Here is a 27,060-nt window from a genome sequence, read left to right as displayed (position 1 = left end):
ATGAAACCCCGTATCTTGTGCATAGTCTTCTTGACTTTTTGCTGCCAGGTATTGCATAACTAAATAGTGATAAAGATGAATGAATTCACTGAGAATAATGCCATCCTTCTTGCTCGGTCATGTTCAGAAAAGTCTCCAACTGCTTTCAGTTGCTATAAAACAGAAAATTAAATTCTTTATAAAAATCAGATTCTTCATGAAAAAAATGTATTGAAAGTGATATTGTGTGGATTTTATTGTTCCTTAATGTGTTTTTATTTCACCATCCAACTCTAGAAACTTTGATAGTCTTGGCAGCAGAATCTAGCTGAACAGGTCTTATGATTGACATTTCACTAATAGATTTGTCAATATGGACTTCGAAGGATATTCTACATTCTGTTGTCTACTCAGAAAGCTTTCTAGAAGTGGCCAACAAATTAACAGGCCCACAGGAACACTTGATTGTACTGACAGGAATGAGGCCCAGGCAGCAGATTTTAATACTTTAGGTGCCCAGAAGTTTACTTGATTCTTGACTCTCACATAGAGTTTTTTCAAAATAGAGGGGTAGTACTCTTAGTGAACCAGGCCAAGTTGCTGCTTCCAGAAAAAAAGAGATGATAGAGGACGTGGAGTTTTGAGACATTTAATTTCTGTTTGTTGTTCTTATTGCTGAAGTCACACTGGTTTGTTTTTTATATTTGATAGGGGAAAAAAATATGTGTGTAGAGTCTGTAACATTTATTTCCCAAGCTAGTAGGAGGCACAGACAGTCATAAACACCTTAGCTTTTAGACTATGTTTATGCAATTCAGAATTATGGAAACTATGGCTGCATTTATTAAGTCTTTTAAGCCAATAAGATCTATATGTCAGCATGTGGGAAAAATACAGCCTGGGAGAAGCATCAGCTGAATTTCCCCCCTATTCTAGAAAGTACATTATGGCATGTAAATGCCATAAGTTTCACTTGGACCCAAACCTTAACATCTTGTGAGAGGATGGGTTGGTCGTGAGAAGGTAGGTATCTTTTTTGGAGCAATTTCCTGAAGTGTCATCTGTCTTGTGTGTGTGTTTTTTCCATATTTTTCAGAGTTATATCTGTCATTTACTCATTTAGCTCAGTCCTCATCCTATGTTGTCTCCCAGTTGACTTTGGAACAGGCATCTTTGTCTCTCTGCATTGACAAAAAATGTCTTCAAATGAGGACACGTTACATCCTCAAAAGAGGACCAAGTTACATGCTTTCAAAGGGAAACTAAATACATCACCTAATTTGAAATGTGAAAGCTATGTTATGTTGGTTCTTCGCTGTCATTATGTAAAGATGCAGCATCTGGGGCATAAGAAAAAGTCAGGAGGGATGAAAGTGTCAGAACAACTTAATGCTTGTTCTCTTGTTCTGCCTGGCAAATTTGTATAAAGTAGAGGTTTAAATAGGAAAAACTTTAAATTGCAGAACTCTTGAAGTGATACAGTATATTTCTCTTGAAAGCTTTTACATGTACAGGCAATTGGAAATGACTCCCTCAAACATGAGAACAACTTTAATAACTGTCAAGTGTCAGTGAAGTAGACACATAAACAGAAGAAATGTCACAGTCCATCAGCTTTTCCTTAGTTCTCCAAATCACTTTCCATTGCTTAGTGACCTAGGCATATATAAAGACTGTGTGTGTCAGTTCTGCACTTTATCTAAGCTGCAGAAAAATGTTGGTACATCTGCTTTGCACCTTTCCTCTCTGCACAGCTCCCGCCTAGCATTCAAATTGGATTTTCAGTTTAAAACTTAGGAATAATCTGTCCTTGAGATATGATTATGGTAAAAAAATTTGATGCCTTGGTATTTCAGATTTGTTCTCCTTCAGTGATTTCTATAGTGAATCTGCTCACTGCACATCCAAACCCAAAAGATTTTTAGCTGTTGTGCAGGCAAACTCAGTTTGGTACCTGAAAGTAATGCCGGAGGCTTGATTACCAGTCTCCACCAATTTCATTAGTGGAAAACATGATTTTTAGTGACACTTTAACACTTGAAAAGTAGAGAGGGATCAGAGACACACTCACATTTCAAACATCTGAGAAAAAGAGGAGAGTAAGTCACACCAGAAACTGAGGCCATACATACCCAGTGCAGATTCACAGGGACAATGTATTTATTTGCTTCTTACAACAGCAAGGACTACAGAACAGTACTTTTAGCATAGGGAAATTACTGGGGGCGGGGAGTTGAGTCAAAGATATTTGTCAAAAATAGATATCAACTTTAAAAAGAAAAAAAAGCAATAGAAGTATACCACTGGATTATTCTAATCAGCAAGTAAGCAGAGAAAGTTCATTTTTGGGTACGTAGCATTCCGCTATAACATTCTGATTTGGTTTCATTAAATGTTTTACTCCACCCTTTGACAAGCACTCAATATCAGGCTTTCCCCAAGGATGTGCTTTGGGAGAGAAGAAGAGTTAATCACGTAATTCTGAAGATTAAAAGATAGAGCATATTTCTACTGTATGTTTTGTGCTTATTTACATCAAAAGGAATAGAAAAGTATTTCAAAGGAATAGAAAAGTATTTCAGCTCTTCTGCAGAAGGTACTGATAGTCTCCCACTACTATTCCAGAGTCTGAACTGCTGGCTCAGCTTTTTAGACTCCCAGAGAGCCCATTTGTTTCAATTCCAACTCCTGACAGCCTATTAGAGACAGCGAGGTCATATTTATTTCTGTTCTTCTAAGCGTGAAGAAAAGGAAAAGTTACATCAGCAGAGTAGGCAAATATAAATTTTCTTATTACATATGGAATATAGATACTGAATATATATAAATCACGAAGGAGCTAGCTTGTTAGGGACCAAGCAGATAATTACCATTAAAATAAGGGAGAACACACACCTAGGAAAAATGTAATTCTTCTTTTTAAAACGTGACAGGCTTTTTTCTGCTTCAGAGTTGTAGAGAAACCTGAAAACAAGCTGCAAATAGTTTTCATACAATTCCTATTGCAGGGTTGTGGATTTTTTGTATTCATTCTCTACGTAAATACTATGCAATAGCCCAGTCTAGACAACACAGAAGACAGACTCTCTCAAAATTCAAAGGTTTAATCCTTAGAGTCCTAGGTAATCACATTTTAATTTTCTTGCTCTGTTCATAGAGCAGATATTGTGAGGTGTAATAGAAATATCTTATAACTGTGCAACTCAATTTAAATACTCTTACCTTTGGGACAGGAGGAAGAATGAAGTATGAGATAGACCAATGTCATGCAATCCTTTTCAGAAGTAAAATAAATTCAGTTTTCCTGGTATCATAAAAATTACATATATTTGTATGCTTATTTTTATGCCCCCTAATTTTTCCACCCACACAAGTGACCCTTAAGAAGAAGCATGAGTGTGTCCATGTTTGCTTAGAATTTCTTCTAATCAAAATTCAGTTTACTGTAGGTAGAAATTAATTTCCCCAGAAAAATAATAATAAAGAAAATATTTTTTGGGGTAATGTAATTTGTGTAGAACTTGAGAAGGAAGTGCTGGGACTTGCTGATGCCAAGCGCTCTGGAGTAGGAAAGGCCTTTAAATTAAAGAAAAATCTGTTTCATTACTATGTCAACAAGGTATTAGATAAGTTCTGACATAAAGAAAGCTTAAAAATATTAGTTCAGACAGATAAAATAATGCTTCTATATTAGCTGTTTACCTAATTACTGTGTATTTGTAAAGGTGGATCCATGCTTTTTGTTAACTCATGATTTTCCAAATGGCTGAGAACTTCTTATCCCTAGAAATAATCATTTCCAGTCTGTTGGGGGTTTTTTTCTTTGCTCTTCACTTTAGTTTGTCTGACTCTGAACAAGATGTAGTTTCCGATTCTTCTGTTTGCTGCACTCTAGTTTCAACAGCATTCCTTCAAGGCAGTTTCCAAAGGTCTGTTTTGGATTACTCTTCTGAAAGAAACATGGCAGAGACCACACAAATAAAACACACTGTAATGCATAATGGAACATCGTTTATTTCAAAGTGGACTAATAAATCACTGTTTTAAACAAAGTCACCTTTGTCTTCAAGTCTGAGAAGCTATGTAAATAATGCCAAAGATCATAGGAAATCTTGTGTAGTAGCCACTTTTCTTTTTTTTTACATAATTTGGAAAACAATTTAATTTACTGAGTTCTGGTTTTTACCTTTGAAAGACAGAAAGAAAACCACAATTCCTTCAAAATGACACTTGAAAAATTAAGAATGAAATTAATTCCTTGTAAAGCTTTTTCAGACCTCAAAATGAACAACCCATTCTGTTTGGTACCTTTAGGTATATTAAAAAATCAGGAAGTCTGAATTATGCTTAGATGTATTTTTAACATGTCTGTTTATTTCCTGGCAATTGTTTAACTGTTATGGCTTATTGATTCAATTTCATTTCATAGTAGAAATATCTCTTGTGGATATGCAGCTGAACATTCTCACATCTTATTAATTTCGGCTAGAACATTATGTATAGGTGCTAAATTATTTTCTTCCCTCTCTTCCCCACATTGTACTTTCCCCGGAGAAATCAACTCTACAGGGCATTTAAACAATGAGGAAGACTGATACAAAGGTAGTCTCAGAAGTATTAAGTAGCAGATTGTTTGAGTATGATTAGATTGGGATGAATTCTGAGCATGACAAAACATACTGATATTGTAAGTATGACAACAAGATGCTTTGAAAAGCGCTTGAACCTCGAGTTGCCTTGCTATTACACAATTGTCTCTGTGTAACAGTCTGAAAGTGAACTGGGCCAGGTTTTGAATTTTGTTCAGTTTGAATGAAATTTCCTGTGTTGGTCTCATACCATTTCAAATTACTTTTAGGAAGAAATGTAAGTTATTGCTCTTCATTAAAGCATCTACTTGAACTAAAATGCAGCTTGCTTAGCTGCTCTTGGAAGGACAACTCCTCCTTACACTGCTCAAACTCTTCACTGTATTCTGTTATCTTCAGAGGTTTTTAATTACAAAATTTTACTTACCTTACAAGGTAAAAATAAAAATTCAGTCATCTACTCTCTAAAGCCCGTAGTCTATGCATAGTCCCCATAACAGCAAAATTTTATAAGAAGTGGCATCAAAAACTAAACATGTCAGTGTATGCCTCTTCCTAATTTTGAAGAAATAAAATAACACTTGTCACAATTATTCTTCTGTGATGATAAGAGAGAGAAGTCAGGTTTGATTGTAATAGACCAATTTATTCCCATTATGAAGATCCTCTTGCCAAATAGGTGGTGTATCAACGGCAATTGTATCCCTGGAATATGTATAATAGATCACTTGAATGATCCTGCATCACAAAACTTGCTGTTGGAAGAGAGTAAGAGGTTCCTGCAGGATCTCCAAAATAGGGACCTTCCCATGCTTACACTAACCTCAAATCAACAAATATAGATATTAATGTCAATCTGGGTAATTGAAAGTCAAATTTTAATACATTCTTAGATATATGGGTTCCCCCAAAAGAAAGAAAAAGCGGCAGGCAGTTCTGATGACCAGCGCTGGAGAAACGGAACAGCAGATGCTCTGATTTTTTCTATACAATAGATTGGTGTTTGTTGTGAAGATGTCATAGAATATAATTTTGTAGGCATTTTTAGAAAAAGTGTTCAGTGCGTTCAGGCTCTACGTTGCTCCATCTCTGTGTTATACAGTTGTAGACATTTAAGAAGTGCTTGAACACATTTAAATGGTTCATGAGCTGCTGCCTTATGACCCTGTGCTACACATCGGTATCCCTGGCACTGTGTGTCTCTAAGGAAACAATTATAGAGAATTAGTTGCTTTTCCTCACCCTTATTCCTCCAGTAACATGGAGCTAACCAGTTTGAATCAAATACAACAGGGCAGATGCATCGAAGATTCAAATTTGTACAGTTTTTTTTAAGTCAGTGGTGGGTAGAGAGAAGAGTCCCAGACCAATATCCCCATGGAGGCAGAGGCTGGCATCTGAGCCTAGTGGACATCTGCTTAGGTTGTTGCAGTACATGTCCAGGTATGGTGAGCTGCAAGGCTTCAGCTTTTTTCAGTTTTAATCTTCAAACTGATGGGAAGAAATATGGGACGTAGGACAGGGAAGGGTCAAAAAGTGGACAAATACTGGAAAGATTGTAGTGGCAGCAGGTTTTAGATGAGAGACAGAGTTTCTATGGAAAGGGAAGTGAGCAAGACATCAAATAGAAATCATGTTTCACTGACTAAATATCTTTTATTTTGTTTTATCTCTGTTCACTGAATTTCTCTTTTATTTTGTATTTTACCGAGTGTGAAAGTGATAAAAATAAAAATTTGCAACACTGAAGTTTTTTTAAGAGGATTTGGAACATTATTTGCACAGAAGGCAGAATAATTACTTTAGTTGCTTTTATAATGGTTTAGTTTTATCTGTATGCATTCAAGTTTCCCTTCATTCATCCAGTCTCCAAGGCACAGAAAATATTTTTTGATATTTTGCTTTTAGCCATGCATCTTCACTTGTAGTCTGTCTTGTGAGAACTAGCTGAAAGTTGTCTGAAAACCTGAAACCAGTTAGAAGACATAGTGCATAAACAAATACATAATTCACTTCTGGGATTGGCATGGCATCATATTGAGTATATTGCTGGTCTTGTGCCTCTTGTCACATAAATTGACAGGCTAAGGGTTGCTCTGTACATTAGTGAGTGAGGTCCTCTCCTCCATAAAAAAAGCTCTTAATGTTTGGCTCCCTGTGGTGTAAAACAAGCCTTATGTCTTAGGCTATCTGGGTATCTTTTCTGTCTCTGAGAACATCAGCATGTCATCATGGTGAATCCAGTGCTGACAACAGGATCTACCGACTGTTCCTAAGCCAAGATCCTAAGCAGACCCATCACTGCCAAAATAGCTCTGCTGATCACCTGTTTTCTTTCAGGTGTGCTATTCATGGCTGTGCCTCGTTTGCATAATTAAAAATATCAAACTGGAATTGCCTTTTTATGAGAAGGTTAAAAGTTCCATACAAAGAATATATGTAAAGAATCAAAACAATATAGGCTTAACCTACTCTAACCTTCTATTTAGATATATACAGGTATGAAGTATTCCATGGGGAAAATCCCCCTAAGAGATGGGAAAATTTTGTATCTCTTTCCACTGTACAGTAAAGCAGGACAATACACAGAAATGCCCTTCTTGACTGGATGGGAGGCAAAAGATCTATATGCAAGGAATAGAGTATTAGACAATAATTTGTCTTAGCAGAACCTACAATAACTTAAGCGACCTAAATATTGAAATTATTTTTACATTCCTCTCAACCTCATGAGTCGTCAATGTATGCCATTAATTTTCATTTGATGCCTACTACATTAAAAACTGAAAAACACAAATTTCACTTAAACATAGCCATTTTTCAAGAGAAAATTTATTCTGACAGCAGTTAGGAGTTAGTGACACATCCATACATTGTTAAAAATGCTTTCTGAGTAGCTGTTCTTCAAGCAATTATTTCTTTTATCTCTTGATGTAGAGTTTCACTGTTTGAAAATTTGAAGGGGAAGGTTATTTCATATTGTCTCTTTTATGACTAGCTTACATGCTTGGCAATTTCCCTATCAAGTCAAGATCAGTTTGACTTTTTTAATTTTTATTACATTTATGGGAAAAATAAAACTCCAAACCCACAAACAAACGAGCAAATAAACAAAAAAGCCCAAACACCAAAATTGTGATTTGACCCAAAATTTAGACTCAACTGTTTAGCAGAGGAACACAGGGGGAAAAAAAAATTAAAAAATACAAAATGCAATTATGATGTATAAATACGGTGTTTTACTAACCTCTGTGGTGAAAATTATGTTAGAGGAGCAAGTAAAAACATTCTCTTCTTTCTCCTGTACAATACTGTTCTCAGCTGTAATGAGAAAATCTCCTGTCATTTTCTGCATTTATGCTTACCTCATGGTGCAAGATGAAATGAAATTAATATTACCAATCATTCAGTAAAACATATTAAGAATTGAAGAAGTTCTGTGCAAATCAAAATACGTAAATAGGTCACTGTATGTGTAGATATCTGGACTGGCAGATAAAATTGCTAATTTACAAATTTATATTCTTAGAGCAGAGAATTCTGCATGTGGGCCTGCATGTGCACACTGATTGCATTATTTCAAACTTGTCTAAGGATTTGTAATGAGGTATTGTAATGAGAGAAAATTCACTCTATATAATACACTATCTTGAGAAATAAAAGAGTACGTGCGATATATTTACACAATGTGCAAAAAAAAAAAATTGCCTGAGATAAGCCTGATTTCTAGTGAAGCACATAGGTTGTAATAGTAAGTATTGTACTCCAAGCTATGAATACCTTGTCAACTTCATGGCAACAACGCAATCACTTAGGGTAGGAGGAAGATTCCTCTGCACAACATGTCATGCAGAACAGGGAATGTCCCTAAGTCATATGAATAAACTTTTATGAGCCCTGCAGATTTCATATCAAATAAAGGACAATGGCAGTGATATATGATGAGACTCTGATAAACAAATTAATCTTGAGAACAATCTAATAAAGGAGGAAGAGTATTACAATGTAGAAAAAGTCAGAAAAACTGAAACAAACGTGAGACTATAAGCGTAGATAAACAAGGTCAGATTGAAGAACACCCAGTCCCAGTGTTCCATTCCTAGTGATGACCAAAAAATAATTTCTCAAGAAGAATATAGACTCTGAGTAATACTATACAGTGCTTTCCTGAGTATTTGCCCAGCCTCCAAACAACTGCAATTTAGGAAGAGCATGAGCTGAAGATATCCTTTATTTGTTTAGCAACTCATAGTGGATGTCTTTTCAATAAGTTTTTTCTGTCTTGCTTTGAAGCAGTGTAAACCTTTGATCACCTATAACATCTGGTGGGATGGCTTTCATGGTTTATGTAGTTTTCATATTTTAGAAATAAACACTTTGTTTACTTTGTACCTGTTAAGTACAAACTGTGTATGTTGCCTCCTAGATAGACTTTGTGAAGTAACACCAGCATTTTTGCTAGAGGAGTATACAGAGCTTTCAGAAAGCTAGACATATTTATTTTTATCATACGTTTTGCATTAAAATAATTCAGATATTGATAATCATGTATGATGTGGAAATCTTTACCATTATCAACACTAGCTTCCAAATCCCTCCTATCCCATATTCTGCAGTCTTTCTTTCTATTCAGAAGTCAGATGAAGGACTTGAAATATGTTTGTATGTTTGCACCATGTTGCTCTAGACATGATTATAGTTTGGTATTTGTAAGAGGCATAATTCTCTTTTTCTCTATAGAATACTTACGAAAAGTACAAAGATAAATTGATAAGTCACAATAATTCAAATCCTAAGCAACTACATTACCTGAGTTATCTTTGATACTAAATAACTTAAATTGGTTTATTTCCCAGCTGCTGCAGACTAAATAAAATATTTCGAATGCTAAGACATTGCTCCAGAACATGTAGCCCTTAATGAGACAAGTTTGCTAACTTTCTGTAGAGCCAATAGGGTAGATGTAGAGAGACGAAATGCATGTAAAGCTAAGCTCTGTGTAAGAAACAAGATGTTTCCATACTCCAGCAAGAAACTTTAATTGCTTTTCTCCTTTTTACTGTTCCTTCATTCATTCTTGATAGATTGTGTTTGCCAGACTTCTTGATGACTCTTGTTGATTTATCCTCTTCAGTTGCTTGCCTCAGCTTTCTCTTAATCCTGCATCAAAGGATGAGCACTGGCTGTAAAAAGGGGCATGGCCAAGCTATTTCTTAACTCATCATTTAGAAAGGTTAAATAAATTTCCCAAGCTGAGTAAGTGGCAAGATGAATGACTTCCTATCAGTCATGTAAAACACATCGTATTGTAACCAGCTTAAGCAAGTAAACTTCCAGACCCCACCTCTGTGCCGTTCCTAGCTCTGTCTGAGACTGAACACCCAGCTTCTCACTGGTTATCTTTTGCCTTTCACAGCACTGTTATTCAGATAGTGAAAAAAATAAGTTTGGGTTTTTTTCACAATATAGAACTATTCAGCTTTTTTGTGTTTCCAATCACACTGTGTCAAATTTATTCCGCAGTCCAGAATAGGGAAAGGATCACGCGGCAGTACAAAGGGGTTCAAGCAAAATAGAAGGCTGCTCCGAGCTATTGCACTTTATTCTTGTCAGGGACTCACTTATATAGGGTAGGATGGGGAAGGTTCCAGAACTAGGGGTGGAGACACACCATATATGGAAAAGGGAGGAGAGGTTCAGGTCTTATTAGAACAAAGGGGAGGAGAAATGCCCAAATAAGAGTATTCGGGGAGGAACAATAGAAAATATGGGAGTTCTGCACTGCAGCAAATTCTAGCCAATCAGAAAAGGGGAATAAACCATGAGGGAATAAACATATTAAAACTTGATAAAACTGGGGTACAAAGCTTTGTAAACCATGCATTAACAACTCTATAACTGTCTTTTAACAAAATTAGTTTGACTTGTCTGGAATGACGAAGTTTTAAGGCATTTATCAGCATCCAAATGTCTCTGTTATCTTTCATATACTTCTCACCATCTTTGGAACAGTCTTCTTTCCTCTTCTCTGCCCCCCACAAATAAGAGTGTACCATCAATTTTTTTTTTGCGCATTTAGTATTTTAATGAAATGTATACATGCAGTAATAAATAACACAGTAAACTACAAGCTCTAGCACAAAGACATTAGAAACAAAGAAAATACTTTGAATCTGTTGGACCATACCACAGAGTTATATGTCAAAGTCAGAGCTAAAGTCGTGTTCGCTTTTATAAGGTACAGTACAGATCCAGTCAAACGGTTTATTGCAGAAAGAGCCCCACACGAAATGCCAACTCATTACAGGAACAAGATGGATTCTCCAGTCTTTGAGGGGTCATTCAAAGGGAGAAAAAAAAAATATATGGTTTCTATGTTGAAATCATGCTTATATGAAACGACATGATAAGCTTCCTTTGGAAATATATATAACATGAATATATTCCATTTTGAATCTCCACTGGTTAAAAAAAATGAATCTCAGCAATATCATCCTTGTTCTATAAACCTTAGAGTCTACTTAATTAAAAGCTCCTCATTAAATTCACTGTCCAAATCTATTTGTCAGTAAACTGGTTTTGCTTGTTTGTCAAAATTCAGGTCCCGCAAATCTGTATCATTTTCTGCTAAGTAAGGACTTATTCAGGTTAGCACTTTTAATGATGGCTATTCTAAGATAACTTCCTGTGAAGTCCTCCAAATGTCAGAATTAATTTCTCTTATCATTCTATAAAATAAAAATCCAAAAGTAATTAAGATATACTGAAGACTTCTCTTTCACCACTCTAAGAAAGCTCATGTAGAAAGTAACTACTTTTCCTGATCTATTGCTTCCTAGGAGAGAATAATGGGATATATATAGGATAGCCAGCAGTGAGCTCATTTATCAGAGAAGAAAAGTCTTAGTTTAGTTAGCACTGCTGAGCTTTGTCTACAATGAAAAGCTTAACCAGTCCTGACAACGTTTGTGAGAAGAATATGTAATACAAATGGTGCTAAAAATAGTTCAGCTGCAAGAATAGATGGGGTAAAATGCATTGCACACATATCTAAAACTCCCTCTAAATTTCCAAAGCAAGTAAATTTTGGTTCACACACTGAAGGTAGGAAGGTGTGGGTCACATCATGGAGACTTTTTGAAGACTTCCCACTATTTTAGAAATATTGTATAAAGTTTTGCAAAGAAATTGTCCTTACAGCTTTCTCAAACACTAAATAAGGTTTAATAAAAAATTGTATTCTGACTCTTGGTTTGAAAAAGAATGGGGGGTAGCCTTTCCTTTTACCTGCTTTATTTTACAAATTCAGTGAATTTTCTTACAAAGTTAATCTCCTTGCAGCAGTTTTCCAAAACAGCAAAATCACTTTGCTCTTCTACTGGTCTTACTGAATTATAAAGCCCCTGAAAAAAGAACTCTATCCCACATAATTGGTGTTTACTCTCTTCTTTCTGAAAATGAAAAGCATTTAAGACACTGCAGAAGTAATACTGTAACATTTGTCCTAACATTCACCGAAGAAAAGGATTTGAGGTTTTTTCTCTCTTGCCAGGTATGTAAGTGCAACTGGTTTGATCCGTTTACTTCTCACTTAGAGTCACCCATAGGAAAACCAAATCAAACCAAACAACCAACCAAACAAAACCCACAAAAAAACCAAATCAAACCAAACCAAACTCATACAATCCGAAAAAAAACATGGTCAAGCACTCTAAAAATCTGGGCTGAATAAGGCTGAGTCCCCCAAAACTGAAGGGCACAGCTGTGATGCATGGTCTGCCATGTGCATTGCTGTCTCTGACAGCTGAGGAACACCTCACACAGGCACAACAGACTTAAGAAGACAAGTACTGCAGAATTACAGAATATGCTGAGTTGGAAAGGACCCACAAAGATCATCGAGTCCAACCCTTGGCTCTGCACAGAATGGTCTCCAAGAGTCAAATCATGTACATTAGTATCATCTAAGTGCCTCTTGCAGCCTTAACCTCTTATCGTGCAGACTGTATAGTCCAATTTCCCCTTAAGTGCTGTTTCTGTGTTATCTTTTACATGATAAAGGGACGGAGCTGAAACTTTGCCACTCCTGACATTGAGTTAAATCCATTTAACAAGTATTTTTACTCAAATAGCTATTTCTAAAAAAAATTGTTTCCTATCTTGTCAGCAGCTTGTTTATTTTTCACACCAGTCCCACACTTTCAGTCATCTTCATTTGTGAAATACTTGTCCATCCGAGTATTTATAATTTTTTCTAAACTTGGGTCTCAATCTGCCATTGTTAATTTTGGAGCTTATTCACTGAAATCAGTTTGATAAACCAATGATTCAGGTATTATTTAGAATTCAAATGGTAAAAATCTGATCTTGGAGGTAGTGTATGTTACTATTAAAGTGTTTCTAGAAAGCTTTTACAAATTTCCTGTGATTCTAAGTAAAACTCTTCTTGCTTGCTTTTTGCACTTCAACTTGTTTGTTAGGCTTCCTGTGGTTCACTTATTTTCAGTAATGCTGCTAATGTATTAATCAGTTCTGGGGGTTCATTTTCTGCACTTTTTTTTTTTTTTGTACTATTGCCATCCTAGCAATATAACTTCTGTTCTTTATGGTTTGAAACAAAGTACTAAGTTTGTTAGTACTGTCCATCAGTACTAAGAAAGACTGCTTCTTAGAAAGACTTTCTCCTCTCCTGGCATTTTGAAGTCATTAGATTTAACAGTACTTTGAGAATTAGTGATGCGGGCTGAAGAGAGAAAAGGAGTTACTGAGTAGGGGGAAAACACTCTGCCTTTTGCAGAAAGGCGAGACCATGGCAATCGGCTAGGCCAGTGCTAAGAGCTTATTGATGTAGGAGTGATGCTGGAGGCGTGAGATGCCAATCACAAGCTGAGTGAACTTCAGAATACAAAACAGATAACAGGCAAAAATGTCTTTTCGAGAGGGTGACTGCACAGTGATCAGAATCTCAGCTGGGAATAGAGGGAGAGTTTCCCAAATGAGGGATGATGTTTTGACTGCTTAGCCAAGGCCTGAGGCAGCCAGCCCCAGATGCCTAGTGGAAACATTTTCATTATGTACAGTTATGCCTTTCACAGAGTGTCTTCGGTAGAAGTCTGCTGTGCCTTTCAATCCATGAAACAAAAGTTTTTCATTTATTGATTATTTTCCTTTGCTTTCTATCCTTGCAATAGTGCATATAACAGGGGGAAGTATATGTCTTGGTTGTAAGAAGAAAGGAAAGAAAAGTCCTGAAAGTTTGGAATTCACTATTCAGCCAATAATTGATCAATTCACTGATCAATATTCTCATCATATAAAAGGAAGACGCACAGTTAAAAAAGTAGCAAATTAGAGAAGGAAATCAATTTCAATCAGTGCAGTCCAGCCAGTTGAAGGGGGCTTTTTCTCTACCTTAACAAAATAAGGAAGATGTCTCTCAGTTTTTCAGAGGGAAAGAAAAGGAATTAAATATTTTCAAGTAGGAATATACTCTCTAGAACAGAGAAAAACAGTATGATGGCTGAAAGTTGAAATTAAAAGTCTTAATTTTTTTTGCAACCTGAAGTTAAGAGGAAGACAAAGTTTGCTTTACTACTTTCCATAGCTGAATTTTAAGAAATAAATATATGGGAGTTGGAAAAAAATGGGAACCAAAATATTAAGAAGTCGGGGTAAATCACAGCTACAGTCTGTCTCCATTCACCACCACTCTGTTACTGTAGGTAATGTCTTCTTCATTTAAAATTCATTGCTAGGTAATGTTCAGAATTATTTCAGTTTTTATTCTCTAATTGTATGTAGCAGTGAGTAATAAGGTAGACTTTCCATCATCAAAACACAGTTGCATGTTTATGGCATGCATTCATGGTTGTTGGAAAGAGATAAGAAGTTAATCTGATAAGAAGTGCACATTTACTTGGCTTCCTCCCTTACTCTTTCATCTTATTTGCCATAAACACTATGACAGTCTGGAGACATTAAATGCAAATTTCACTTTTCACTTAATCTTACCTGTATTTAATTTATTTTTAGGACAACATACTTATATTAAGGGAGTGATGAATCATTAGATAGAAAAGGAAAAGCGATATATTGATTTGCCTTCTTTTTGGCAAATCAATATTCATAAACTAAATTGTAGTTCTTCACTTTGGAGGTTTGAAGGTTTTTGATTTACTTCTAGCATATTGACCAAACAGTTTATTTATTTATTTTATTCTACCTGTAAAACAAACAACACTGCCTTTGAACCTTGTCTATTTTCTGCTTTCCCCTGTTGGTCTAAGTGTCTAAATGGATGGGAATGCAATTTGGGAAAGCTTGAGACTGTGACAGCAGGTACTCATCTGCTCATGACCAACTTGCAATGAGTCTGAATTTTTATCCCTTGCACTCTTCGTATGACTCATGCTTAATTTGTGTAGTGTTTTTAATTTGAATGAAGAAGAGATACAAAGTGTTTATGCATTTTCTGTCATGTTTCAGGTTGACACATGATTAAAACCTCATAATCAAGAAATAATTTTTCACATTCATAGGGTGCTTGTGCTGCAGCTCAGGACCTATTTTTAATTAAAAATCTGAGCTCTGGTATATATGAAAATATCATTACATTATAATTATAACCATGAAAACATGAAAGACTTATCCACTGTCTCAATAGAGCAGAAGGGGAAAGCAGTGGGATATCTTACACCTTCCTTAACTTCACAAAAGGAATTGTATTGGACACAGTATAACATAAGCTTTTCACAAGGTTAGTCCTCCCTTGGTGATTTGCCGTCTGAACGTGTAAGGCAGAACTGGAAAACTTAACATTTTCTTACTTTTCCGCGGGAAAACTTTAACATTTTAATAGCCGATCAAAACTAAAAAACACAGAACTGTTTACTTTTTGAAATATGGTAGAAATGTGGTAAAATAGCACAAAATGCAAAATAGGAATATAACCGATTTATCCATAAACTGCTTTGCGTCATACCGGAGTCCCCTGTTTTAGGTGGTGGAGAGTGGATCAGAAGTTTTTTTTAGCTTCTATCCTTAAGAAGGATTAATATACAAAAGCCAAGCTTATAATGCAAGAGTACTGAACCTCATCTGAAGAATCACAGAGAAGCTGTCCACAGTTTGGATTTTTCTGAATGATCAGCACCCACTGCACCCAAACTCTGGTTTCTGCAGGTCATGTTAAGCCATGTGGTAAATCAAAATCCCATCAGAGTCTTGACAAACCACTAGCCATTAGAAAAGTGTGGGTTTGTATCAGTCCATACATGAGTTTGTTGGACATTCTTCCTTTATTTATACATATGGTTATTTATTTATATTCCTTTGGTTATACCTTGTTACTTGTTCATTCTGAAGAACATAATTTTACAAAATATATTGTTATATATCCAGCCATTGCATATAGGAAAATATACTTGACTTGCATGGGTTGCTTGTAACTGTATGCTTATTTGCCTTAGAAGGGAAGTTAAGTGGAGGTAAAGTTGTCACAGCTATATTATATGCAAATACTCTCACTCCAAAGTGCCAGACTGAATCTTTGTGGGATCCATTGCAGTCACACTACATAAAGATGCAGAACATCTGGCTGAAAGCTTTGTCTTTGCCTCTCTCCAGATGCCCCTTTCAGAATGCTGAAATAATTGTACAATTGAACAAATGAGCAGGAATGGATTACCTAAGAGGTGAATATTGTGTTGGAGATTAACACATCATAGGAAAAACATCTTAGTTTTTATTCTGTATATTCTAATGGCCTGCTGAATATTCCTATTTATGAATATATGGGTTGGTCCAGGCAGCTCAGAAAACATGCAGTTTTATGTGTTTTTCTTGCACAAATCATGTTAGCAGATATTGGTACTTAACTTCTCTGTCTTCCTCCTTCTTTTCTTTCCATGTTCAAAGACAAGGTCTCTTGCTCATTCTCATTTCAAAAATGCTCTCCATTTAACAAAACAGATGTTTTCTTCAAATAGGCTTTAGGTAATATGGGCATCTCTGCCTTTCCTTAATGAATCCGTAGTAACCAAATTACATATGCATAAATGCAGCCTAAGTCCTTCAAGGACATACTCATTAGCTGTGTCATTTTAGATTCACTCTTTGGAATAAATATGTCCCTGTGGCTCTTAGAAGCATTTAGATTCATGGATTCTATTTGAAAACAGTCATTTGATATATATTACCTATGTATTGCTATATACACAGAAATAAAAAGAGGCAAAAAAATAGTTATTCGCAAAGGTTTGAGATAAGTTGACTTATTGTACAGCCCTGTATCCTTTCACGTACATAAAAGATGAGAATCTGATCAATCATCTATAATACTCCTGATTTCTTCACAGCGATATAGCTTAGCTAACTGGATTTTCCTTATTTATAATGAGGTGACAGAAAATATTTCTAGCTACAGTAATTCACAAATACAGGAGTTTTTGATTTCTGTCATTATAAGTAGATGATATTTCTAATATATATCATACAGTAACATAGTTCAAGGTAAAACACATTCAGAGGAATATCTGATATACAGAAAACCTATAGTAATATCCATCAACATCAGAAAAGCTAAAAAGGGCTGAAGCATTTTAGCTATAAGATCTTAAACCAAGTTTTGTGTGAAATAGTCCAAATACGTAGTATGAGTTTGGATGACCAGATACAGTAAAGAGATACTAGGTTATTCTCAGCTGTCCAAACTTCATGACACAAGTCTATCTAATTAATCAGTTGTGCCACTTTAAGTTCCAGATTTTGCACTGGTTTTTAGAAGTGCACAGATTTGCTCTGTTACAAATGAGGAAATTGTAGTTACAAACTGGTCCCTCAGAGTTGATATTAACCATTGTACTGTTGAAATCAATGAGAAGCTGTTGTTCCTTTTCTCTTTTATCTACTGGCAATCTTCAAACTTATCTAGTTATCAAGGTTTTGTTCCTCTTTGGAAACAAACACCTGCACTTCTGTCAGGCTTTAGAGAACATGAAACAGAGAACTGCATGTACCTTGGCTCTAGGAAATCTCCAGTAGGCTGGAGTGACAGATCCACCAGAAATAAAGTTGTACATTGTATTGGAAGCTATATATGGGCATAGGGAAAGTAGCAATTGCAGTAGCAATGTTTGATTATAAATTATGTCTGAGTGCTCATTAAGGCACAAGAGCATGCATTTCATTACAAAAACATACATTTAATACAGGTAAAAAGTCATTATGGCACTCATGGGCATAATAAACTGTAAGCAATGCAGCATTCCTTCATAACGGTAAACTAATATGTATTCTGTTTCAAGCTTTACCCTAATAAATAGGCCCCAATGCCAGACAATGCTCCAAATAACTGAGAAATAGAAACACAGTATCTACAGGTTGGCATATCTTCCCTCCTTTGCTTGGCCTGTCCTCAAATTTTAACTAAGGGTCTTTTCTTATTGAAAGCTGGTCCAAGTAGAGTTTGGCACTGCTAATACTGATTTGATAGGAGTCACGTAAGTCACTAATAATGTGACCAAAGCACAGTTCTGCTCCCCCTGCCCTCCCCAAAAATTGGAGGTTCTTCATACTATTGTCATAAAACAGATTATACAATCAGATTGCAAATACATATTGAAGCAGTATTTTGGGCTCCTGTTGTAGACTGTGTTAGAAATGCATCTTTCCACTTCCAATAAAGTACTCTTTATTGGACATTCCTCTCATGTTCTCTGGGAAATCATTACATTGATGACTCCATTGTGCAGATCTTTTTAAGTTAGTCTGAAAACCTACATAGTTGTAGCACTACAGTGCTCTGTGGTACTTTTCCAAAAGGCTAATTATCTGGTGTCAAGCGTGTTGCTAGTGGAGAGGTCCTAATTACTTTTTTTTTCTCTATTTGTTCAACTAATGAACTTAATTAGGTTCAGCTTAGGCCCATTGCTTTTCACATGTTCTTCTCTTGAAACTTGTGAGCTCCGATGAAGAAACTTACCTATTTTTTCCAAATATATTAGTTGTGCCATTTGAAAATGTTAGCTCTCTGAGAGCTGGCAGGGATGCCAAAGACTAAGTGGACAGTACAGCCTCACTACAGCTTCCAGAATATTCACAGATCAAGTATCTGGGCATGTGAGAGAGAAGGATGTGATGGGGAACTTTCAGCCGGCTTGGCTAAGGGTGAACCATCAGGCTTGGTCCAGATAGCAGAAGAAACATTTGGATTAACTATTTGGATTAACATCTGGATTAACTATTTCCTCCAGAAATTGGAGGATCTCACTGGAACAGCAGGGTTGGGACACTCACCCTGCAAAGGGAAACTGTGGGGCTGGTTCAGTGGGAGTAGAGATGTCTTCACAGCACCTGACTGCACCCCAGTACATAGAGAAGTGGTTCACAGGATGAGGCTGGGCTCTTCACAGTGATGCCTGGTGGGAGAATGAGAGACACCAGAAAACACAGGAGGAGTTTTAAGATTTAAGACAAGTATTTTCCCCACAAGAACCACCAGGGAGCAGGGTTAGGGCGCAGGGTGGGATGTTGCTGCCTTTCTCCTTGGAGGACTTCCAAACTGCATGCAATAAAGCCCTGAGCAACATGGTCAAACACCACAGCTGAGTCTGCTCTGAACTAGGACCTCCTGAGGTCCCTGCTGGCCTGATGTATTGTGTTGTCCTTTGATCCCCTCCACGGCATTTCATCACTATGTTCCTCTGGCTTATTCGTTATTACCCAAAGATCAGCCTGGAGCACTGTAAATCACATACAATTTGAAAACCTGCCTTCAGCAAAAGAAAGCAATAGAAATAATACCAGTAGAAGTAACACTAAGATATTAATCCTAACAGCGGATTTCCTCTGCTTTCCATGGACTTCCATTTTAGCTAAAATCTAAATGCCTCAGACAGAGAAGTCCTATGCAAATACAAAATAACTTTTATTTTTACTATAGTGTAGAAAAATAGTAAGTGTAGGGATTTCAAGCTTTATGCTTTAAATTTTTACATTTAGGTTCCATTTTTGACTCTTCTTCTGCTATCATGGGATACATCTTTCATCACAACATTTTCACTAACATCCACAAAAACTCTGAAAGTCAAGACCTCTACAAAGGATTAAGGACTACTCTGCAGGGAAAGCATCAATTCTACTATATTTCAACTATGATATATGATACTTGAAAGCAAATGCAATCCTTGAATCTATAGTAATATAAAAACTGAGTAATATATCACCTTGGGCATTGAAATAGTTCTAGAAATAAAATGACTGTGCTCAATTCCTGCTATTAGGAAATGAACATTCCCTCCCATGTAAAGAAGAAAAAGGTTACGTTCCTTAGTAAAGGGTATGTGTCCACATCAACTACTGACAGATAATCTTTTGCAACAGTAGATAAAGTGGGTGAATCAGGGTAAATGTCTCTTCACTTTGAAATTTTGCCAGTTTTAAGGGTTCTGCTTGGATATAGTTCTACATGGTTAAACAGAAATTTTCAAGGGTAGTAATCATAGAAGGGACTCTATTTTTGAGTTTTGCACCATCTATTCATGGGCATTTGAAAAGAATAAAAATATTGATTGAATAAGTAGATCAAACATGGTGAAATCTACAGCATAGAGTTACACTGCATTGCAGATATGCCATTCCTTATCAAGCCCACATGCTCAACACACCATTTATTATATGAGGTGGAACAGTGTGTGAGAGGAAAAGAGAAGGAATATGAAATTTGAAATATTATCTGTAATATTCAGTAGGCTTTTAAGCAACAGAATAGTACTGTAGATTTTGTATTTAAGATCCTGACATGAATTAATAGATAGATAGAATTCAGAGGTTCTTCTCCATCTGCATGATGCAGTTTTAGATATGCCAGTCAAGATAAACTCCTCTAGTTGTCCTGGAATGAATAAAGTTCTATTTTTTTAAGATATATTGTACATTTAGGCTCAGTGGTGTTCAGAGTCCTAAGTGGAAAATATTGGGTTCTTCAAACTAAGCTTTCTGTGTGTTGCCATTATTGTAGGTAGGGCTACATCTGCATTGTATCTGTAATCTCACTAGCGTGCACTAAAAATGCATAAGGATGTTGTTAAAATTAATCTCCTTAAAATATAGTATCATAGCTTCCATTCTTGAACACAAATATCCCTTAATTTCTCTGCTGCCAAGGGCAAATGAATCTGAACTACAGATATCTGAACCCAAATACTTCATGATGCCTAAATGAGCCCCGGATAATAGTTTCTTGTTATGAAAGGAATTTAACAGTACCATAAATAGGTGTATGAATTTTATGTTGAGTGCGAATTACTCAGAACATGGGATTCAACAGGAAGAGTAGAGAAAAAAACTAAACTATTTTTGAGAAGAAACAAGAGATTACAAGAGGTCGAATACTTGATTACATGAGATCTGTTGCTTTCTTTACATTATACCATTAGTTCTCACATCTACCTTTCCTGTTAAATTGTTCTACCTGCCTTTCCTTTCCTTAGCATACAATTTTTTTGCACACTGGGTGCCTGAGTAGATCATTTTACATTTTTTCACATACTTCTGCTCAGGTTTTGAGCAAGATACACAGAGCAGTACAGTTTCTGATATCCCATTATGTTGGGAGTCTCTTTTTCAGCTTTGATTATTTTTCTTGTTTTTCTGTTGATGCTTTGATTGTGTGGGTTTTTTTTTTTTTCTTTTGGGGGGGCATGTGGGGGTGTTGTTGCTTTTTTTATTTTTTTTTTAATTATTTTTCATTGTCACATCCCTTCATACCAATTTAGAATAATTTTTGGGCCATTCAATTTATATAATCTCAGAATGAGCCTTTAATATATTCTGGTTAGGTATTTACCTACAGTAAGAACTAATTTCTCTCTAGCAAAGAATTTGTAGAGCTGACTTCGAACTTAATTGTCATTATTTATGTTGTTAGTAACTTCTGTGCACATAGTTCTATAGGTGCAGAGTAGATTATAGATACAGTAAGAATTTCCCCGTGAAACACATTTTTCTCAGGTACTGCTTCATAAAGGTTGGATTTTTCCTTCTAGCGTAAAGTATTTCAAAACAGTGATCTTTACTGTATTGCTTTTCTTCAGTTTGTTGATTGCCAGACTAATTCTAATTTAAAGCTCTACATCATGCTCCAAATTCCACTGTGATGGTCTCTAGGTAAAACAGAGAGATCAGATCAAAATCTTATTTACTCGTCATTTAGAAATCAATTCTACCACATTTTTTCAGTATGAGTAGTAACCAAGAGTATGAGTAGCTTAATGGGTCTCCTTGAAAAGGCATTGTGCAGCCTATGTAAGGGAAGTGTATTTGGACCATAAATTAGAACTCTTTGGTTGGAAATGTGGCTACAAGAGCCATCACTTGATCACTAGTTCTCCTTGTGTCTTCATATTTGCTCCATTGTCTTGTCTTTTACTGCTGAACAGAAACAATGTAGTTTCCTAGAACTGACCTGTAGAAAACTGTCACAACACAAATCAGATGATCACTGATACGACAACCTGAGTCATGTCAGAAAGCCACTGCCCTGCCAAATCTGTTTTAGAAACCCCTGAGGAGCTGACATAATGAATCAGTTCTCCTTGATGAGGTTTGCTTTGGGTTTTTTTTTACTGTTGTTGTGGTTTGTTGTTGTTGTTGATGTTGGGGGTTTGCTTATTGGTTAGTTGGTTGGTTTGGGATTTTTTTCTTTGTTTTTTGGCAGGGGATGGGAGTTGTTTTTGCCTAAATGCTAAGCATCTGTCTGTTTTTTTGCTTTCCTCTTTTTCTTTGGCAATGTTGTTAAAAAAAGATTAGGATATGTGCATGAAGCATGCATTGCACTGTTAGTTCACTTCAGGAACTCCAAAGTTGCCACTTGACCAACAGAAATGTCAGTATGAATGAACATAATGTCACGCAATGGTTACAGTTAGCTTCTCTGCACTTACTGTGCATTGCTTATTCCTTTGTTTTTTGCCTGCTTGACATGGAACATTTTTTAACATCTCATCAGAAGAGAAGTTTCAAATAATTAGATTTAAAACAGTTTATCAAAAAATTGGCAAAAGATCTGGCCACAGAAAATAGAAGGAGAGAAGAAAATAACTCTTGTTTTGTTGATATATTACTATTGTTTTACATTATTATGTCTTTAGAGATGCAGACAAATTATTAATTTATCATGCCATCAACTGCTAGGGTGTCATCTGTCATCAGCATTCTCAGTCTCCAGTTTGTGTATGCTTTTGCTTTTCCTAAAGTGAATTGACTCAGAAGGGTCAATATGATGACTTAGGTGTCATTGGTCTTGTGCAGGAAATACAGAAAGGATCATTGGTTGTGGAAGTCTGTAAAAGAAGATTAAACCTTTGGAATTTGAACCTAAAAGACAGTTACACAGATATAGAGAACAGTTTTTGATTAGGGTTTCCATTTAGCAGAATATCAGAGCAAGCTGCAGGAGGAATTTCCTTCTTGAATTTGGGGTGAAACCAGTCTTCCAAACTTCTCATTAAAAATAAATTAAAGGAATTAATTTAGCATACTCTGTCTTTATGAGTCAATTTATTCATTCACACAAAGGCCCTATTACAAATCACTTCTTGTGATACTTTCACAAACCAGCAAGGTACCATTGTTTTGTAAGAAATTCTTCTGTTCCTTATTGAAATTTCCCACCTCCGTATTAATAATTAAGAAACTACTAGGCAGGAATTTATAAGGCAAAGCTGTTGAACCATATTAATAACTTTCTCAATGTTGGACTTCTTGCCTGCTAAACGAGTCCTGTACTTGAACAATTGTTTCTTAAAAGTTTTATCCGAAATTCCATGTTACTTTCAACACCTTCTAATTTCAGGAGTATATTTGGTTTTGACTATAAACTCTTGGGTTAAAAAATTCCTTGACCACCCCCATACAGAATCATCTCTGCACCCCTAATATGCCTAGAAACATGACGGGTATATTTGAAAATATCAATACTGCTAAATACATTTGTTCCTGAAACATCTTTGCTCTGCCTCCCAGTTCCATTAAACTTGCCTTAAAAATCTAGACTATAATAATTTATTACCTCCTTTGAAGGGTTTTATTACCAGTTTGAGGGGTGGAGGGAGCCATTCGTCTCTAAATTTGTAGTTTTAGGGAAAATTAGGTTTTAGTGGTACTTTCACTGAAAATTATGCGGTTTTAGTTGCATTTTGCCATCTGCAATTAGATTAATCTTCTCCAAACTAATGAAGTGTAATTTGTAAATGAACTGTTTGTTTCTCTGTAAGGATTGCTCCAGTCATCTAACTGTCAAGTCTCCTCCAAATGGATGCTTTGTTAATCACAGATGTCAGAGTCTATCCTTTTTGAATTAGACTGGCTTTCTGGAGTTGTCACTTGGCTTGGCTCTTTGACAAAGACTATGGAGGGCAGGAAAGGCTTATGTTTCTGTTTTTCCTCAAAGCCACAGCAGTGCAGAGGTGCGGGCTACTGTATGTCTTCTATCTATAATTTGAGTGTTAAAAGGGTCTTCGTGATTAGATCTCTTTACACAATATTTTCCTGTTACACATTCATGATGATGTGGCATGACAGCTAAGAAGATTTGGTAGGAAGAATTGCTTTATGATTATAAAAATTATCAAATATGAAAATTATACACTTTACATACACTTTACACAGTAATTATAACATGATATAGAGCCCTGGGATTGGTTAGCTCTGACGAGCTTTAAATTACCCCTTTTTTAGTAATTTCTTTCTAATGTTTCCCCTAGTATTAGCTTCTGATTCCAGAAATGTCAGTTTTTAATGGTTCTTTCAACTTTCAGGTAGCATATCCATATTCCTCTCAAAATATATTCTTCTCACAGACTCTGATATGTTTCTGTGTGTGTATGTGTTTTGGGGTTTGGGTTTGCAAAAGGAAGGGAGCTGTTGGGGCCTTTTTACTTCACAACAGCAGCAGCTAATCTTGTTCTGAGCACATATGTGCCCCTGATAATAAAGCTGAGCTGTTTTATACGATTGCAATAGCATATATCTAAAGGCTTGAGCAGCTGAGCTAACAGTTGTGGTTTGTGAAACTGCAAATGCATGCAGAATGCATAGTTCAGGATGGCAAAGCTAATATTCAGATCACACTACTTGTATAAGTTCCTTATTTTTTATTTTTCTCATGCTTCTAAACTTTGAGAATGAAATCCTTTACTGCAAGCTCTGTTGTTTGCATCCTGATTTGTGCAAGTGTGTACAAGCTCCAGAGCATCATTGCACAGTTTTCTGGATTTGAGTGAATAAACAAGTTTGCCAAATGAGGTTCAAGATTTGTAAGGTTTTTTAAGACTCTGAAGTAGTTTAGTAGTTTTTGCAGTCATTGGGATTAACTATTTTACTCACAGAGAAAGATAGCTTTGAAAGCAGACATAGCAAGTTAGTAAGGAAAAATAATACAACAAGAGCTGAGGTGCCAGTATTTGAAATTTTGACCATGTATATCTTTAAAATTTATGTGATGCTGCTAGCCAAAAGTCAGAAAACAGGCCAGGAAATGGTATGTCAGAAAACATAGACCCTATTAATATATTATCACTCTTCTCCTTTAAAAATATAATAATTAATATATTATAATATTAAATAATAATTAGTTCAATAATTAATGCTAATATAAATTCTCTTTTAATAATAAATTACACTTGTTTTCTCCTGTAATAATCTGAAAACATTCTAATGAATTCTTTATTTTGTCTTTCTATTAGCTTTTTAATTACTCACAAATAAGTTATGGTATTCTCATATCTACCCTTCAAATCTGTATTTTTCCCATACGTGTTGTTATTTATGTACAGATAGCTTTAATGTCATTTTAGAAGAGTTAATTTTTAGCTATCAAAGTCACAAGTCACTTATTCCTCCCACTTCCAAACCCCTGACAATGATTATATTATTTTGGTAAAATCCAACATAAAATAAACAGTAACTCTTAAAATAAAATATGTATTTCAAACACATGAGGAATGAAGCTCACAGTTTACTTGTTATGTTAAAATGCTTGAGAGCTAAGAACTTTGCAGAAAGCAAACGAACTCACTACAATCATGACAAAGTGAAAATTACTTTTGCATTTGAACAGACATTAGTGAAAAATGTTCCAATACCATTCACTTTGCTCTGCATCCTCTGGCAGTTTCACCACGTTCCTCTGCAATATTGAATGTAGACTTTATGTTCTATTAAAGCCAACCCAGCTTTCCTGATGGTCATCCCATTTCAGAGCTTGCATCTGTCCCGCCAGTCTCACGTCTCTCACCTGAAGTTCTGCCAGTGTCAAGATATCTTAAGAATCACATTTGTACTGATAGACATACAATAACTTCTTCAAGAGCAGATGTTCTGATCAGATAAAGGCACTGTGTGAATCGGTGACAATTTTTTTCCTTTCCTTCAACCCCAGTTTAGTCTGGTGTGCAAGGGGAAGGAATAAGTTGTCTTCCTTGTGCTCCTTTATCTTACCATGGCATAGCTTATTTCCTTCCTATGTTCAAAGTAGCTACTCTTAAGAAACAAGGGTCCACCTTTTCCCACTTCCCAGTTTGCATTGCCTCCAGCCACCTTCGTCTGTCAAAGGACCTTAGACACATTCTGTGTGTTCCCTGTCACGTTCAACTCTTAAATAGCATTTGTAAACAAAGCTAGATAACATTTGTAACTGCAATGGGCAAAAGGTATTAAACAATTGTTATATAAACCTGAATGGCTAAGATTTATGAAAATGTCAATTCAGCATTATTTTGCTAGATCAGATCACATCCAGGGGCCAGCTGATGAGTACAGGGATTTTCACAAGAGAACATTTACTGCAAACGAAGGAATAAGTGTGTTGGCAATTAGAGACTTTGGGGGAATATAAAAGATCAGTGCCTGGAATTGGATTTAGATGTGACTGTTCTGTTTTCTGTGATTGATCAGGCTCCATTAATGTCAATGGCTAAATTCATGGGCTCTGCCACTTCAGCAGCGGGAATACCACTCAAATTCTTCTTTCATTCTCCTTTTTCTTATTTCCCTGGAGTTCAAGGATCAGCAATCAAAATATATATCAACAAGCTGAAACTGAAACTTTTTTCTGAGTCACCAAGCAGATTCAGAAGAAGCCCTGTTTATATGGACCATTTTTATTGCTATTTGCCATTGCTATTTATCTTACCAAAAAAAAACCAAAATCCATCACCTGCAGTAGTCCTAGCATCCTGTATGATCTTATTTCTCACATCTCTGCAGACAAGTATCTGTATCATATGTTTATCCTATTACAAGTTATGATTTCTGTAGTGCATATGTCATTCAAATACATGTAAATGCTCTTCAGCCAGAGTGAAAGAGTTAGCTTAGGTCAAGGATGATCTTCATTTACAGAAGAGACTGTGAGTTATTTGTTTTCCCATAAGCAAAAGGATTATCATGCTTACTGGACCATTGAAGGACTCTCAGAATTTATTGCTTGAAC

At 35.9% G+C, this 27,060-nt stretch overlaps 1 protein-coding gene across 8 annotated transcripts in view; it reads left to right on the top strand.

The window, feature by feature from the left end:
• Positions 1-27,060, top strand: part of LINGO2 (leucine rich repeat and Ig domain containing 2) — a 480,597-nt gene that overhangs the window by 364,102 nt on the left and 89,435 nt on the right. The window lies entirely within an intron of this gene.

This window comes from Pseudopipra pipra, chromosome Z (assembly GCF_036250125.1).
Source record: "Pseudopipra pipra isolate bDixPip1 chromosome Z, bDixPip1.hap1, whole genome shotgun sequence".
Taxonomy (NCBI): Eukaryota; Metazoa; Chordata; class Aves; order Passeriformes; family Pipridae; genus Pseudopipra; species Pseudopipra pipra.
Note: the sequence above shows the minus strand (reverse complement) of the source record. Positions and strands in the feature narration are given on the sequence as shown.